The sequence below is a fragment of the Myotis brandtii genome, unplaced genomic scaffold (assembly GCF_000412655.1).
Source record: "Myotis brandtii unplaced genomic scaffold, ASM41265v1 scaffold1105, whole genome shotgun sequence".
Classification (NCBI taxonomy): Eukaryota; Metazoa; Chordata; class Mammalia; order Chiroptera; family Vespertilionidae; genus Myotis; species Myotis brandtii.
The window spans coordinates 1,008,729-1,019,936 of NW_005353770.1; positions in this window are offsets into that span (position 1 = coordinate 1,008,729).

Here is an 11,208-nt window from a genome sequence, read left to right on the forward strand (position 1 = left end):
CAAAACATAAAGAGCTTCCTTATTTTGTTCTTCTTGACTCTCAAATATTTCATTATTTCAATGTATGATGATTTATTTTAATCAGTCTCTATTGATAGGCTTTTAGGTTGTTTCCAATCTGCTGTTACAATGGTTCTATCTATGTATATAAAAGCCTAAGCGACTGTCCGACTGGTAACTATGATGCACACTGACCACCAGGGGCCAAACGTTCAACGTAGGAGTTGCCGAGCTGCAGTGACTTGGCAGCTGCGGTTCTAGGGTGCTGAACCCGGAACCAGAGAGGAAGGAGCCCGATTCCAGGGTGCATCACCTGAGAACTGCCCTCTCACAATCTGAGGGATGTCGGAGAGCTGGTTTCGACCTGATCCCCACAGGCCAGGCCGAGGGACCCCACTGGTACATGAATTTGTGCATCGGGCCTCTAGTAACAAATAATATGTGTGAAATTTTGCACATGCATGAATGATTACGTCAGTAAGATAAAAACCTAGTAGTGGACTTGCTGGACTAATGAGCAAGTGTCTATGAAATTTTTATAGATACTGTCAAAATACTCTCCACAAAGTTTGTATCAATTTTTATTACTACCAACATTATACAAGAGTGACTGTTTTTCCCAGATCCTTTTAAGCATGTTACCAAACTTTTTGATCTTTGCTAATCTAGTAGATAAAAAATAGCATCTCAAAAAATAGTATCTCATCAAAATTTTAATTGGTATCTTTTTAAAAGTGAGGTGGAACATCTTTTCATATGTTTAGGAGTCTTTGGTGTTCCCTTTTTTGTGAACTATCTGTGTATGCCTTTTGCCCAAGTTTTTATTGGATTATTGGTCTTTTCATATTGATTTATAAGGGCTTTTTATGTGTGGGATAAATTAGCCACTGACTGAGATTTAAGTTGCAAATATATTTCTCATTGTAAGTTTTGACTTTACTTATGGTAGTTTTTTTCCATATAAACTTTATTTTAAATGTGTAAATTATAGAATTTATCAATTTTTCTTTTATCTGAGTTTTTTTTTTTTGTGTGTGTGTGTGTGTGTGTGTGTGTGTGTGTGTGTGTGTTTTGTTCTTGTTGTTAATCCTCACCCGAGGATATTTTTCCATTGATTTTTAGAGAGAGCGGAAGGGAGGGGAAGAGACAGAGAGAGAGAAACATTGATGTGAGATAGACAAATTGATTAATTGCCTCCTACATGCACCCCAACCAAGGTCAGGGATTGAGCCGGCAACAGAGGTATGTGCCCTTGACTGGAATCAAACTTGCAATCCATCAGTCTGCAGGCCGACACTGAGCCAAACCGACTAGGGCTTATCTGAGTTTTTTTTTTCCTAACCTTTTTATGCTTAGGAAGGACTTCCTAATGTAAAGATTATTAAAAATTATCCTATGGTTTCTTCTAGTACCTTTGTGGGTTTATTCACATTACAGTCTTAGACTTCTATGGAATTTATTTTGGTGTAAAGTGAGAAATGTTGATGTAATTATTTTTTTTCCAGTTGCTGTAATACCCTTTTGTAATAATTTATCTTTCTCCAGTACTTTTAAATGCCACTTTATCATCTATTAAACATTGACATATGTATTTTAGGCCTGTTCCTAGACTCTGTAGTGTTTCATAGTTCCCAGTTGTTGCAGTATAAAGCTATTCATACACCTTCATTCAAAGCCTTTTCATTGAGCACACACTATGCATCATACATTTAGTGATATACTAAATAAGAGGCTGAAGATATAAAGAAGACGCTGTCCCTGCTCTCAATGAGTGTTCAGATACGTGAAAGACACAAGTAAAGTAAAGCCACAGCAATGACATAAACTCCCTGTACTAGGTACTGTGAAAGATGGAGGAAGAACGTTTGAGCTCTGAACAACCATCTAGAAATTTTTGTTTGTTTTAAATTCCTTCACCTTTTTCACTAGGCCCCCAACCACCCTCCCCTTTTACAGTTGTCGGTCTGTTATCTGTGTCTCTATCTGTTTCTATTTCATTTGTTAGTTTATTTTGTTCATTAGATTTGACATATAAGTGAAGTCATATGGTACTTGTCTTTCTCTGGCTTATTTCACTCACCACAATACCCTCCAGGTCCATCCATGCTGTAGCAGAAGGTAAGATTTTCTTCTTCTTATGGCTAAGTAGTACTCCAAAGAGGCCCATACCAAGACACATCATAATTAAAATGGCAAAGGCTAAAGATAGAGACAGAATCTTAAAAGCAGCAAGAGAGCCCTGGCTCAGTTGGTTGGGTGTCATCTGGGCACCAAAAGGTTGCCTGTTCAATTTCTGGTCGGGTATATGCCAAGGTTATGGGGCTCAATCCCCAGTGAGGGGTGTGTAGGAGGCAGCTGATGAATGTTGCACTCTCACATCAATGTTTCTCTCCCTTCCTCTCCCTCTAAAAATCAATAAACTATTATTTGGTGGTGGGGGGAGGTGGGGGGTAAGGAGCAGCAAGAAAAAGAGAGTTAGTTACTTACAAGAAAGTTACCATAAGACTGACAGCTTATTTCTCAACACAAACATTTCAGGCCAGAAAGGATTGGCACGAAGTAATGAAAAGCAAGGGCCTACAACCAAGACTACTCCGCCCAGCAAGACTATTATTTAAAATTAAAGGAGAAATAAAGAGCTTTTTCCCAGGTAAGAAAAAGCTAAATGAGTTTGTTACCATCAAACCAGTATTACAAGAAATGTTAAAGGGTCTTCTTTAAGGAGAAAGAGAAGAAAAAGAAGAGATCAGAGGAACATAGTTAAAAGAATAAAATGGCAATAAATATGTACCTATCAATAATTAACTTTAAATTTAAAAGGCTTAAATGCTCCAATCAAAAGACACAGGGTAGCTGAATCATAAGAAAACAAGATCCATATATAAGCTATTTACAAGAGGCTCACTTCAGAATGAAACATAGACTAAAAGTAAAGGGATGGAAAAGGATACTTCATGCAAATGGAAAGAAAGAAAACTGGGCCCTGGCTGATGTGGCTCAATTGGTTGTAGTGTCATCCTGTACACCTAAAGGTGGTGAATTCAATTCCTGGTCAGAGCACATAACCAGGTTGCAGGTTCGATCCCAGGTCGGGGTGCACATGAGAGGCAAATGTTCAATATTTCTCTCTCCAATCCATGTCTCACTCTTTCTCTCTCCCCCTCCCTTCCTCTCTCTAAAATCAACTTTTAAAATGGACTCTTGTCAAGCCAGATTCCTATTTTTTTAAAAAAAAGAAAAACTAGGATAGCAATACTTAATCTGACAAAACAGACTTTAAAAACAAAGGCTATAGTAAGAGACAAAGAAGGACACCACATAATGATAAAGGGAGCAATCAAATGAGAGGATATAATCCTTGTAAATATTTTTCCCCAACATAGGAGTACCTAAATAAATAAAGCAAATCTTGATGGATATAAAGGGAGAGATCAACAGTAATACAGGGATTTTAACACTCCATTAACATCAATGGATAGATGTTCCATACAGAAAATCAACAAGGGAATGGCGGCCTTAAATGATTCACGAGATCAGATGGATTTAACTGATATCTTCAGAGCATTTCACCCCAAAGCAGAAGAATATACATTCTTTTCAAGTGCACATGGAACATTTTCTAGGATAGACCACATGTTAGGACATAAAACAGTCTCAATAAGTTTACGAAGATTGAAATCATATCAAGCATCTTCTATGACCACAATGGTATGAAATTAGAAACCAATCACAAGGAAAAAAACTGAAAAACACACAAAGACATGGAGTCTGAATAACATGCTACTAAACAATGAATGGGTTAACAATGAGATCAAGGAAGAAATAAAAAGATACTTTGAAACAAATGAAAATGAGAACACAGCAACCCAAAATCTATGGGACACAGTGAAAGCAGTCCTAAGTAGGACAGTTATAGCATTACAGGCCTATTTGAGAAACAAGAAAAATCTCAAATAAACAATTTACACTTTACACTTAAAGGAACTTAAAAAAGAACAACAAACAGAGCCAAAAGTGAGTAGAAGGAAGGAAATAAAGATCAGAGCAGAAATAAACAAAATAAAGTCTAAAAAGAAAAACATAATGTTCTGTGAGATGATTTATGTCTAGTAGGAGAATAACATGGCCTAATTGTGAGGGTAAGGCAAGCTTCTAAATGTCAGGGACTGTCATTTTTGTTTTCTTTCTCAATGCAAAGTGCAACACTATAAGATGCACACATTATTTTCTATATATAATGCTGTGTTTTGAAATTCAGATGATGGTACTTTAATATAAAGGGAGAGAAATGCTGTTGTTCCTTTTAATGGTTAACATTATGGAAATTTTATAATTCTCTTTGGCTGATTTAAGGAAGTTAGAGTGGGAGTACCCCAACGATAGCAGGAAAATATTTCCTCAGAAGGGTGTGTCTCAGACTGGCCATATCTTTCATCCTGGTATGAAAGAAGAACAAAAAAGGTGTTGCTCAGTGGTTGAGCATTGACCTGTGAACCGGGAGTTCCTGGTTCGATTCTGGGTCAGGGAATATGCCCAGGCTCTGAGCTCAGTCCTCAGTAGGGGATGTACAGAAGGCAACCAATCAATGATTCTCATTAAGGATGCTTCTATCTTTCCCTTCCTCTCTGAAATCAATAAAAAATATTTTTAAAAAAGGAGTTTCTACTTTATGTTTTATTCAGCCACACTTATTATTCTTTGGCAATCAAATACCAGTAATCATTCTTAGTTAAAAAAATAATAATTTGACTATTCCTGGTTTCTCTTTTTATCTATTTTTGTTTACATTTAACAAAAGATTACAAAGGATCATGGTAATAACTTGTTAATCAATGTACAGAGAATGATATAAGTCATATATGAGCTTCAGTTGATGTGTTTCAGTTCTAGAAATAGTGTAATGCCATGTGGCTAGTTGCACACTAATAATAAACCATAAAAACACAGAGGAATAATGATAAAAGCTACAATTAGATTCTGGATTACAAGTTGTACAATATATTATGTAAGAAAAAGTCAAGGAAACAATCAAAGCATTTAGTAAATATTATTTCTTCGATGTTTCATAAATGATAGTACTTGGATAATAAAGTGACCCAACATAGGCACGAAATTCTTTCTCACACACACACACACAACACTCCTAATATACGTGCTTTTAACTTAGACAGGATCTTACTTCTTATTTCATTCATTCATTCATTTCACCCACCTACCTCTGCCCTCCTCTCCTTTGGCAACCATCAACTTGTTCTCTATATCTATGGGTCTGTTTTTGTTTTGTTTTATTCATTTACTTTTTTATATTCCACATATAAGTGAGATCATACAGTATTTATCTCTAATTTCCCTTAGCATAATATACATTAGGAGTATTATGTTAATGTCCTTCATTTGTGTTGCAAAACCATTTTCTTCAGTCAGAAAAACTATATAAACACTAATATTCTAAAATATTTTTGTTTTTCATGTGAACAATATCACGGGTGAGAATTACCTTCGAGCTTTCTCACTGCTTTGTTCTTTTGCTTTTGTGTCTGGCTATAGTAAACTACTGTTTGTCTTTCCCCCTTCTCTTCCAGATCATATTCCACAGACACTTGTTCCTGCAGTAATGCAGGGTGGGGCAAAAGTAGGTTTACAGTTATTCATATGAATAATATTACAATAATTAATAAATAATAATACAAGATAAACTGTTTCGCATACTCACAACTGTAGTTATAATCTGTTATAAACCTGTCCTGAATTAATATGCATACATGCAGCTCAACAGTCATCTACTTCATGACATTCCCAAAGTGAAAAGCAAAATGGACAGCATTTTGACCATTGCTCCCCTTCCACATGCCCTGACAGAAAGGCTCTAGTGTGAAAATAGGGGAAGCAGGCTCAGGAGGAAGGAGGGAGCTAGGCTAATGGCTTGGTCCTGCAGTTCTCGAGATACGTGTCAGTGGAAGGTAAGGGTGAAGACACTATTGCTGTGGTTCTCAAACTTCACTGCACATCAAATGACCCAGAGGGTGTTTTAAAACACCAATTGCTGAGCCCTGCCCCCAAGAGCTTCTGATTCCTGAGTTCTCGGGTAAGGCTGGAGAATTTGCATTTCCAATGAGTTCCCAACTGATGCCCATAGTGCTGATAGAAGCCACACTTTAAAAACCTTTATTAGTATATTTCTATCTGTTGAAACCCCCCCCCCATCCCCCAGCTGTGTGGATTTTATGTTCCTTCTTTTAGATTTACCTTTCAACACGCTGAGATCAGTTCTGGGTAGCCTAGTCTCAAGTCTCCTCTTGTTGCTAATCTGCAAGTCTCTTTCCTGGACTCTTGTCTAGAGCCTGAGTCTTGGATCCCAGAATTCTGCAGGCTCTTTTCTCATGTCCTTGACCCTTCGTTTCTCTAATATCTTAGCCCGGGTTCTGCATCCTTAAAACATTTGAAGGGCTCTCTCCTTTGAAGGACTCACATAATGTTCCTTAAAACATTTCTTGGCCTGACTTCAAGCCTGCCTCCCACACCCATGTAATTTGCAGTGCCTGCCAACCCGTCTTCTGCCTGCATCAACCATTCTTGGCCTGACATGTTCTGTTATCACCCAAGTCCCTTGTAAAACTTACTACATATAGAATTTTGATTTAGTATAGTTCCATTGCTGTGATTAACATGATGAATTAAAATTTCCTTAGGGATTAAAGGGAAATAGAAATGTGTGATTTGATTGAGTTTGGAAGTACAGTAGGGATATGTGATTGTTAGCTGTTGAATTATTATAACTAAAAAGAGAATCAGCAATTGATGACTTGAATAATAATTGGCTTCAGTTATACAAATGCAAACTTACATTGAATATAGTCATATGTATTTAAGAATTGTATTAGTTTTCTCTTGCTACATAATAAAATTACCACAGACTTCATGTCTTAAAGTCATACCCATTTATTAGCTCACGGTTCTGCCTGTCAGAAGCCTGGAAAGCAAGAGTGGAGTTCCCTGCTTGATGCTGCGGAGTGCTGGAATCAGTGTCAGCTGGCTGCGTTCTCCTCTGGAGGCTCGACTAGGGAAGAATCTGCTTCCATCCTCATCCAGGTTGTTGGCAGAAGTCAGTTCCTTGTGATGGTAGGACTAAGGTCCTTGTCTTGCTTCTGTCGGCCGGGGATAAATCTCCTCTCTCAAAGGTCACTGACATTCCTTTCACAGGCTCTCTTGCAACATGGCCGCAGCAGAACCCTTCAAGGCCAGCAGGGGAATCTCCTCGCATTGAAGCCTCTTATGCTTTGAATCTGCTTCCACCAGCCAGCGAAAACTCTCTCCTTTGAAAGGCTCACATAATTAGATTAGGCCTAGATGGATAATCTCCCTTTTGAAATTAAAGGTGACACAATCATAGGAATGATATCTCATCCTATTCACAGGTTCCACCCACATTCAAAGGAGGGTGATGATACAGGACTGAGGGACACTGCTTCAGTCCTCCCTCTGAACCCCACCCATCTATGCCTATTCCACATGCAAAATACATGTACCTCCTCCAGACTTCCAAGGGCCTTATCCCTATATAGCATCAGTTCAAAGTACAAAGTCTCATCTAAATATTATCAACTCAAAAGTAAAAAATATCATCATGTAAGTTAGGCACTGATGAGGCTCCTGGGCACAATTCCTCTCTATTTGTAGACCTGTGAAACTAAAGAGACTAGTTACCCATCCCCTCACTTCCAACGTCCAATGGTGGGACTGGCATAAGCTAACAGTTACAGCATTTCAGTTCAAAAAGGGAGTGGAAGGTACAAAGGAGTAATCAGTCCAAAACAGTTTTGGCATCCAGGTGGGCTGACTCCATTAGGTTTCAAGGCTTGGGACTATTTCTCCCTCACTCTTTGCTTCACTATCTAGGCTGTTGGTTTCTCTCTCCTGGCTTTTGGTTCTGCCCTCTGGGTGAGTGTCATTATTAGAATAATGCTACTGTAGCAATTACTGGATTTTTTTGTGTGTGTAGCCCACATTTCAGGTATCTTGAGGAAATTAAAGAACTGAGAGAAAAGTTCACAGTAAATGCTATTTAAAAATATATATTTCTATTGATTTCAGAGAGGAAGAGAGGGAGACAGAGATAGAAATATCAATGATAAGAGAGAATCATTGATCGGCTGCCTCCTGCACACCCCCTACTGGGGATTGAGCCCACAACCGGGGCATGTGCCCTTGACCAGAATCAAACCTGGGACCCTTCAGTCCACAGGCCCACGCTCTATCCACTGAGCCAAACCAGCCAGGATGACACAGTAAATGCTTTAAACAAAGTCCACTAGCAGTTCTTTAAACCAAGGATTTATCTAGAATAGTCAAATCTCAGCAGTAAGAAAAAGCCAACCAAATCTCATTTGTATTTGGGTAAGTCCCCAAAACCTAATCTTAGTGACCAGCATATGGAAGACTCTTTGGTGGTGGTCGGTGGGGGAAGCAGGGGGAGGGTGTTTCAATCATACAGCCTTGGAGACTATTTCCACACAAGGCTGTCCTGAGTGGGACCTTGGGACAGAGTCATGGGAGGGCTGATATGGGCAAAAGACAGAGAAAATACTTAGTTTAATAATTTGTAGCAGACAGGCATCAGATAAGGACCAGCTGGAAGGGAAAGCCTAGAACATAATCATGAGTCTGATTCTGATTGAGAGGAAATCTTTGATATTTCTAAATGGAGGGAATAGGGTTAATGTTGTTGGAACAGCAGGTAAAATATAACGTTGGCAGTAGAGTAAAAGATGGACTAGTGGGAAGAAGTTACAGTGACAACGTGGACATTTTGTTCTTCACATATTAAAACAACGGTTCATGCTCATTGTCAGCACAGGATGTTCTCTGGGGTGTTTTTTGAGTAGCAGCTATGGGTTTGTGCTGATATTGTCATCATTTCTTGTCCACACTCTCCTGTGAGCAAGGACAAGTATTACAGTGTGTTGATAAAATTACTATAGTGCATAGGGTTATGTGAACATTCAGTTTGTGGTGGGAGAATCATACAAATTTAGCCAGCACAGATAGAACAAGAATTCTGGCTTCTGGCCTTATTACATAATGAATGGCTACCATTTATTGAGTGCCTCCTGTGTGTGAAACACTGTGCTGTGTACTTTACAAATGGTATCTCACTTAGTTCTCAAAGCAACCCTTTGGCAGTAAGAATTGTGGACCCATTTTATAGTTGGGGAAGCTGGGGCTCTGAGAGAGGTTGTTATTTGCCCAAGGACACAATTATAAGTGGTGGTTGCCTCTGAAGCACTCTGCATAATTTCCTCATAGCTTGCCCATTAAATTGAAATGACCTGCTTATGTGTCTTTTGCCCACTCTAGACTGTAAGTTCACCAGGAGAGGGACTCTCTTATTTTGAACCCAGTGCAGGCAATGCATGTGTGTTGAACTGAATTGTCTGCTGCTAAAGCCTGTGCTCTTATCTGCCTAAGCTTAGTAGATGTAAGAACACTATAAAAATGTGGCAGGGACACAATTAAGGCTTGCAGGCAAGGAAGAGTGCAGAGTTTTAGCATTAGAAGGCCTCCGAGTAATGATCTATGTCCTCTTTGGAAGAATTCTTGAAATTCTTCATTCATGCAAATTTTTCTTGTTGATGGTAAGAAACTGGACTCCATGACAACACATGGAAAACTGTGGTAGAAATTCTTTCTTCCTCTAACTTCCTCTCCACCCCCACCCCCACCCCACCTTCTAGAGCACACAGAATATTAAACAGATAATTACTGCATGTTTCGCATGTTCCTGGCACTACTGCTTGACACTAGGAAACAGAAAAGGATGGGGCACAGGCCCATGGAGCTCACAGCGTAGCAGACAGTAGCCAAGGCCTGATAATGGTGAAGAGCAAGGACCTATGGCAGTGATTCCCAAAGTGGGCGCTACCGCCCCCTGGTGGGCACTGCAGCGATCCAGGGGGGCGGTGATGGCCACAGGTGCATTTGTTTTAACTTTTTTTGTATTACCTTTCTATTCTGAGTTCAATAAATAGTTTCATAATTTCAAACTTCAATGTTTCTAATTTACACCTTTCTTTACTATATTTTACGAAAAAGGTAGAAACATTAATACATATATCTTTCTGTTTAATTGCTATTAAAATTTAAAAACAATTAATTTCCAGGGGGCGCTGAGTAATATTTTTTCTGGAAAGGGGGCGGTAGGCCAAATAAGTTTGGGAACCACTGACCTATGGGAATACATATTAGGGAGACCCCAGTTAGTTTTCAGAGTTTGCGAATGTGTGAAGGATATTTAAGTGGAGGCCTAAGGCAGCGTGGTTACGTGGGCATTAGCTGGAAAGGCATTGTGAGGCCTGAAGCCAAGTGGTGAGCAAGTGTGTGACACAGAGGCAGAACTGCAAGACCAAGGTGGCGGATGAGAAGGCACGGAGAAGAATGGTAAGCATGAGACTGTACAGGGGGTATAGGCCAGATCCTGGAGGGCCTTTAAGCCACATTAAAATCTGTGGACTTCTTCCTAAGAGCAGTGAGAAGCCACTGAATTTAAAAGGGTAGCTGGATATGTATGCTTTTCTCTCTGGTTAGCTGAGTGGAAAATCGGTTGGAGGAGGCAAGAGCAACTGTTAGGAGATGAATGCCTGAGTCTGAGAGGGTTAATGGGACAGTCTTTGAGCGAGTCTGCCCCCTGGCAGCACCACTACTACATCCACCGCCAAGTTATTTCTCTGCCGGGTGAAAGCTACTTTGCATCCATCAGGAGTCTGGACACAGAGCAGTTCTGCGGCTGCTTGGTCTGGCCCCTGCCTACTCCGCAGCCTGTCCAGTCCAGACTCTCGTCTACTGTGTTATGCATGGTTTGGCTTTCTTTCACTCTCACAAGGGCACTGAGTTCTTTTTTCACCTCACCCCCACCGGGCTCTTAGTGACTGGTATTTACTTCGATTTGGACCACTCGTTCTCCCTGCTCTACTCATCTCCACTAGTTAACTGCTTCTCCTCCAGCTTTCTTATCAACCATCCTTTCCTCAGAGCAGCCTACCCTGTGCCCTAAAAATAGGTCAGGCCCCCTCTCATACTCTCTCAAAAACATCTGTGTTTCTCCTTCCTAGTGTTCGTCTCTCAGTTTGTATATATTGTTTATTTGTTATTTTTTTCCAGAAATCTTTTGCGAGCAAATGAATGAAACCTACTGAAACTGGCTGAAGCAAAAAC